Genomic DNA, 7,615 nt, shown 5'->3' with positions numbered 1-7,615 from the left:
AACAAGAAGCTAGAGAAAGCTCGTGGATTAAACGCCACAAATTTCTCTATAAGCTACAAGTTTAAGAATTCAAGAACTCAAGAATTCAGGTGTTCAAGTTTAAGAATTGAAGCGTTAAAGTTTCAAGAACGATCAAGATCAAGACCGCCGGATTCAAGATCAAGCTCGAAGCCCTTGTATCCAACTAGGAGTCAAGATCAAGATAAAGTTCAAGTTTAAGAACGATCAAAATCAAGACCGTCAGATTCAAGAACAAGCTCGAAGCCTTTGGATTCAACTAGAAGACAAGATCAAGATAAAGTTCAAGTTCAAGAACATTCAAAACCAAGACCGTCAGATTCAAGATCAAGCTCGAAGCCCTTGGATTCAACTAGAAGTCAAGATCAAGATAAAGTTCAAGTTCAAGAACGATCAAGATCAAGACCGTCGAATTCAATATCAAGCTCGAAGCCCTTGGATTCAACTAGAAGTCAAGATCAAGATAAAATTCAAGTTCAAGATCAAGATAAAGATCAAGATCAAGTTAAAGTTATAATAAGTTCAAGATCAAGATAAAGTTAAAGTCCAAGTTCATCAAAGATTCAAGAACAAGCTCCAAAGGCCCTTGAATCCAAGATTAAAGTCCAAGAACAAGAACAACATTCAATATCAAACTTAAGAACCCTTGAATTTATATTTGAAAAGGCGAATTCAGAGGAATCATAGAGATTGTAACAATCGCACTTTAAATCAATAAATACGATTGTTGCATAATTTTCCGTTCTTGATTACTATTTTCTCGATGCAAATTTTATTGTCTACACAGTCGCGAAAATATGTGAAATTTTGATATTTTATTCATATAGATATTCTAAGGTGACATATGCGATTAGGTATTTTTTTGAGTTGTTTTTATTTCTTTTTCTTGATTTTTATATTTTTCAGGCGTTTACGAACTAAAACTTTTGATATTTTTTGGTCAGTCAGGAAAAAATATGAAAATTTTGATATTTTATTCGTATCGATATTCCAAGGTCACGAAAAAATGTGATATATTTATATCTTATTCGTAATGATATTCTAAGGTGACTGGTGTGATTCGGGAATTTTTTTGAGGTGTTTTTATTTCTTTTTCTTGTTTTTTATATTTTTCGGACATTTACAAATTAAAACTTTTGATATTTTTCAAGTAGTCACGAAAAATGTGAAATTTTGATATCTTATTTGTATCAATATTCAAAGGAGACTGGTGCGATTCGGAAATTTTTGAGGTGTTTTTATGTCTTTTTCTTGATTTTTATAACTTTGGAACGTTTACGAATTAATTTTTTTGATATTTTTCGCGGTGTCACAAAAAAATGTGAATTTTTGATAATTTATTTGTATCGATATTCTAAGTACGAGTGCAATTCAGGAATTTTTTGAGGTGTTTTTATGTCTTTTTCTTGATTTCTATATTTTCAGACGTTGAGAAATAAAATAAATTGAAATTTTTTGGACAGTAACGAAAAAATATGAAATTTTGATATTTTACTGGTATCAATATTCTAAGGTGACTGGTGCGATTCGGGAATTTTTTGAGGTGTTTTTATATCTTTTCCTAGATTTTTGTATTTTTCAGACATTTACGAATCGAGATTTTTGATATTTTTCGAGTAGCCACTGAAAAATGTGAAATTTTGATATTTTATTCGTATCGATATTCTAAGATGACAGGTGCGATTCGAGAATTTTGTGACGTGTTTTTCTATCTTTTTCTTGATTTTTATTTTTTTCGGACGTTTACGAATTAAAAGTTTTGATATTTTTCGGGCAGTCACAAAAAAATGTGTAATTGTGATATTCTATTCGAGTCGATATTTTAATGTGACTGGTGCGATTCATAATTTTTTTGTGGTGTTTTTATGTCTTTTTTGTGATTTTTATATTTTTCAGACGTTTAAGAATTAAATTTTATGATATTTTTCGGGCAGTCACGAAAAATGTGAAGTTTTGATATTTTATTCATATAGATATTCTAATGAGAGTGGTGCGATTCAGGAATTTTTTAGGTGTTTTATGTATTTTTCTTGATTATTATATTTTTCATATGTTAACCAAATAAAATTTATGATGTTTTTCGGACTGTCACGAAAAAATGTCACTTTTGATATTTTATTAGTATCGATATTCTATGGTGACAGGTGCGATTCTGGAATTTTTTGAGGTGTTTTATGTCTTTTTCTTAATTTTTATATTTTTCGGACGTTTACAAATTAAATTTTTTGATATTTATCAGGAGTTCACGGAATTTTTTGAGGTGTTTTATGTCTTCTTCTTGATTTTCTTTATCTTTCGGACGTTTGCGAATGAAGATTTTGGATATTTTTCGGACAGTCACGAAATAATTAAAAAATTTATATTTTATTTGTATCGATATTCTAAGGTGACAGGTGCGATTTGGGATTTTTTTGAGATATTTTATGTCTTTTTCTTTATCTTTATATTTTTCGGACGTTTAAGAATTAAAATTTTTGAAATTTTTCGGGCAGTCATGTAAAAATGTGAAATTTTGATATTTTAAGATGACTAGTGCGATTCGGGAATTTGATGAGGTGTTTTTATGTCCCTTTCTAAATTTTTATATTTTTCAAATGTTTACGAATTAAAGTTTTTGATATTTTTTGGGTAGTCAGGAATAAATGTTATATTTTGATATCTTATTCGTATCGATATTCTAAGGTGACTAGTGCGATTCGGGAATTTTTGAGGTGTTTTTATATCTTTTTCTTGATTTTCATATTTTTCGAATGTTTACGAAGTAAAATTTTTGATATCTTTAGGGCAGCCAAGAAAAAATTTGAAATTTTATTCGTATCGATATTTTAAGGTGACTAGTGCGATTCGGGAATTTCTTGAGGTGTTTTTTTGTTTTTTTCTTAATTTTTATATTTTTCGGGTAGTCACAAAAAAATGTGAAATTTTGATCTTTTATTAGTATCTATATTTTAAATGATTAGTGCGATTCGAGAATTTCTTGAGCTGTTTTTATGTCCTTTTCAAAATTTTATATTTTTCAGACGTTTTTGGATTAAAATTTTTGATATATTTTGGGCAGTCACGAAAAAATGTGAAATTTTGATATTCTATTCTTATCGATATTCTAAAGTGACTGGTGTGATTCGTGAATTTTTTGAGCTGTTTTTATATCTTTTTCTTGATTTTTATATTTTTTCGATGTTTACGAAGTAAATTTATAGATATTTTTCGAGCAGTCACGAAAAAATGTGAAGTTTTGATATTTTATTCGTATCGATATTCTAAGGTGACAGGTGCAATTCGAGAAAATTTTGAGGTGTTTTTATTTCTTTTTCTTGATTTATATATTTTTTAGGGATTAATGAATAGAAATTTTTGATATCTTTTGGGCAGTCACGAAAAAATGTGAAATTTTGATATCTCATTCGTATCGATATTCTAATTTAACTAGTGCGATTCAGGATTTTTTGGAGATGTTTTTATGTCTTTTTCTTGATTTTATATTTTTCGAATGTTTGCGAAGTAAAACTTTTGTTATTTTTCGGGAAGTCGTGAAAAAATATGAAATTTTGATATTTTATTTGTATCGATATTCTAAGGTGACAGGTGTGATTCGGATATTTTTGAGGTGTTTTTATGTCTTTTTCTTGATTTTTATATCTTTTGGACAGTAACGAAAAAATGTGAAATTTTATTATTTAATTCGAATCGATATTCTAAGGTGACTAGTGCGATTCGAGTAATTTTTGTGGTGTTTTTATGTCTTTTTCTTGATTTTTATATTTTTTGAACATTTACGAATTAAAATTTTTAATATATTTCAGGCAGTCACGAAAAAAATAAAATTTTGATATTTTATTTTCATCGATATGCTTAGGTGACAGGTGCGATTCTGAAATTTTTTGAGGTGTTTTATGTCTTTTTCTAGATTTTTATATTTTTCGGACGTTTAAGAATATAAGTTTTTTATATCTTTCCGGCACTCACGAAAAATGTAAAATTTTGATATTTTATTTTTATCGATATTCTAAGGTACTAGGTTCGATTCGAGATTTATTTGAGATGTTTTTATGTCTTTTTTTTAATTTTAAATTTTTCAGACGTTTACGAATTGAAATTTTTGATATATTTTGAGTAGTCACGAAAAATGTGAAATTTTGATATTCTATTCGTATCGATATTCTAAGGTGACTGGTGCGATTCGAGAATTTTTAGAGGTGTTTTTATAGTTTTTTCTTTATTATTATATTTTTCAAACCTTTACGAAGTAAAATTTATGATATTTTACGAGCAGTCACGGAAAAATGCAAAATTTTGATATTTTATTCGTATCGATATTCTAAGGTGACAGATGCAATTCCAGAATATTTTGAGGTGTTTTTGTGTCCTTTTCCTGATTTTTATGTTTTTCGGACGTTTAAGAATTGAAATTTTTGATAAATTTCGGGCAGTCACCAAAAAATTTGAAATTTTGATATATTATTCGTATCGATATTCTAAGATAACATGTTCGATTCGGGATTTTTTTGAGATGTTCTTACGTCTTTTTCTTGATTTTTATATTTTTTGGATGTTTACGAAGTAAAACTTTTGATATTTTTTGGGCAGTCGTTAAAAAATGTGAAATTTTGATATTTTATTCGTATCGATATTCTAAGGTGATAGGTGCGATTCGTTTATTTTTTGTGGTGTTTTTATGTCTTTTTCTTTAGTTTTATATTTTTTGGACGTTTAGGAATTGAAATTTTTGCTATCTTTTGGACAGTCACGAAAAAATGTAAAATTTTAATATTTTATTCGTATCGATATTCTAAGGTGGCTGGTGTTCGAGAATTTTTTGAGGTGTTCTTATGTCGTTTCCTTAATTTTTATATTTTTTGGACATTTACTAATTCAATTTTGTAATTTATTTCGGGCAGTCACAAAAAAATGTGAATTTTTGATATTTTATTTGTATCGATATTCTAGGTTTGACAAGTGCGATTCAGGAATTTTTTGAGGTGTTTATGTCTTTTTCTTGATTTTTAATTTTTTTGGACATTGACGAATTAGTATTTTTGATATTTCACGGGCAGTACTGAATTTTTTTAAAATTTTGATATCTTAATAGTATCGATATTCTAAGGTGACTGGTGCGATCCGGGAATTATTAGAGGTGTGTTTATATCTTTTTCTTGATTATTATATTTTCGGACTTTTACGAATTAAATTTTTTGATATTTTTAGGGCAGTCACGGAAAAATGTGAAATTTTGTTATTTTATTCGTATCGATATTCTAAGCTAACAAGTGTTATTCGGAAATTTTTAAAGGTATTTTTATGTGTTTTTCTTAATTTTTATATATTTCAGATGTTTATGAATTAAAATTTTAGATGTTTTTCGGGCTATCGCAAAAAAATGTGAAATTTTGATAATTTATTATATCAATATTCTATATTAATAGGTGCGATTCAGAATTTTTTTGAGATATTTTTGTCTTTTTCTTGATTTTTATATTTTTCGGATGTTTACCTGGTAAAACTTTTGATATTTTTTGGGCTGTCGTGAATTTTTTTAAAATTTTGATATTTTATTCGTGTCGATATTCTAAGGTGACAGGTGCGATTCGAGAATTTTTTGAGATGTTTTTATGTCTTTTTCTTGATTTTTATATCTTTCGGACAATAACGAAAAAATGTGAAATTTTAATATTTTATTCGTATCGATAATCTAAGGTAAATGGTGCGATTCGATAATTTTTTGAGTTGTTTTTATGTCTTTTTCTTGATTTATATATTTTTCGGATATTTACAAATTAACTTTTTTGATATTTTTCAGGAAGTCACAAAAAAGTGAAATTTTGATATTTTATTTGTATTGATATTCTAAGGTGACAAGTACGATTCGGGAATTTTTTGAGGTGTTTTATGTCTTTTTCTTGATTTTTATATATTTCGGAAATTTACGAATAGAAAATTTGATATCTTTTTCGGATGTTTACGAATTAAAATTTTTGATATTTTTTGGACAGTATGTAGTCACTTAAAATTTATTAAATATAAATTTATAAAGTGATTCGGATTATATTAAATTCATTAATATATTAGTCCAAATAAATATTATGGATTAATATAATTGATTTAATTATGTAAATCTGATAAATATGGATTTAAATAAATCCCGCTCCATAAGGCCCATATGTCATGTCACTTAAATTTGATTGGCCGAAGGTAATCTTATTCCTATCACAACTCCTCTATTCTAAAACTATAAATAGGGGTCCTCATAATTCAGAAAAAGAACCAAGAATTCTAACAAGAAGTTAGAGAAAACTCGTGGATTAAAAGCCACAAATTTCTCTATAAGCTACAAGTTTCAAAATCAAGAACTCAAGAGTACAACAATTCAAGTGTTCAAGTTTAAGAATTGAAGCGTTCAAGTTTCAAGAACGATCAAGATCAAGACCGCCAGATTCAAGATCAATCTCGAAGCCCTTGGAGTCAACTAGAAGTCAAGATCAAGATAAATTTCAAGTTCAAGAACGATCAAAATCAAAACCGCCATATTCAAGATCAAACTCGAAGCCCTTGGATTCAACTAGAAGTCAAGATCAAGATAAATTTCAAGTTCAAGAACGATCAAAATCAAAACCGCCATATTCAAGATCAAACTCGAAGCCCTTGGATTCAACTAGAAGTCAAGATCAAGATAAATTTCAAGTTCAAGAACGATCAAAATCAAAACCGCCATATTCAAGATCAAACTCGAAGCCCTTGGATTCAACTAGAAGTCAAGATCAAGATAAATTTCAAGTTCAAGAACGATCAAAATCAAAACCGCCATATTCAAGATCAAACTCGAAGCCCTTGGATTCAACTAGAAGTCAAGATCAAGATACAGTTCAAGTTCAAGAACGATCAAGATCAACACCGTCGAATTCAAGATCAAGCTCGAAGCTGTTGGATTCAATTAGAGGTCAAGATCAAGATAAAGTTCAAGTTCAAGAACGATCAAGATCAAGACCGCCGGATTCAAGATCAACCTCGAATCCCTTGGATTCAACTAGAAGTCAAGATCAAGATAAAGTTAAAGTCCAAGTTCATCAAAGATTCAAGAACAAGCTCCGAAGGCCCTTGAATCCAAGATTAAAGTCCAAGAACAAGAACAACATTCAAGATCAAACTTAACAGCTCTTGAATTTATATTTGAAAAGGCGAATTCAGAGAAATAATAGAGATTGTAACACTCGCACTTTAAATCAATAAATACGATTGTTGCATAATTTTCCGTTATTGATTTTTATTTTCTCGACGCGAATTTTATTGTCTACAAATTCTGGCACGCCTAGTGGGACAATCTCTACCTCTCATCTCAACTTTTCAAGCATCACAAAATATCAAAATGTCTTCCACTATAGAAGAACAACTAGCAAGCTTAACTAAAGCAATGGAAGGCCTGGCAAAGTGTGCACACGAACAGGATGCTAAACTTTCCAAGCTAACAAATAAGATGGATAACATGATTGAGAGAAGATCGATTCAAGCACCTTTGAAACTTCCTAAAGTTCAAGACGAAGGAGAGTCTTGCGTTATGCAAACAAAGATCGAAGAAATTCATATATTTGCTGAAGGTTTGATT

The sequence above is a fragment of the Solanum tuberosum genome, unplaced genomic scaffold, assembly GCF_000226075.1.
Source record: "Solanum tuberosum cultivar DM 1-3 516 R44 unplaced genomic scaffold, SolTub_3.0 scf00572, whole genome shotgun sequence".
Lineage (NCBI taxonomy): Eukaryota > Viridiplantae > Streptophyta > Magnoliopsida > Solanales > Solanaceae > Solanum > Solanum tuberosum.
The sequence above is the reverse complement of the archived record's forward strand: the minus strand, read 5'-3'. Positions refer to the sequence as shown.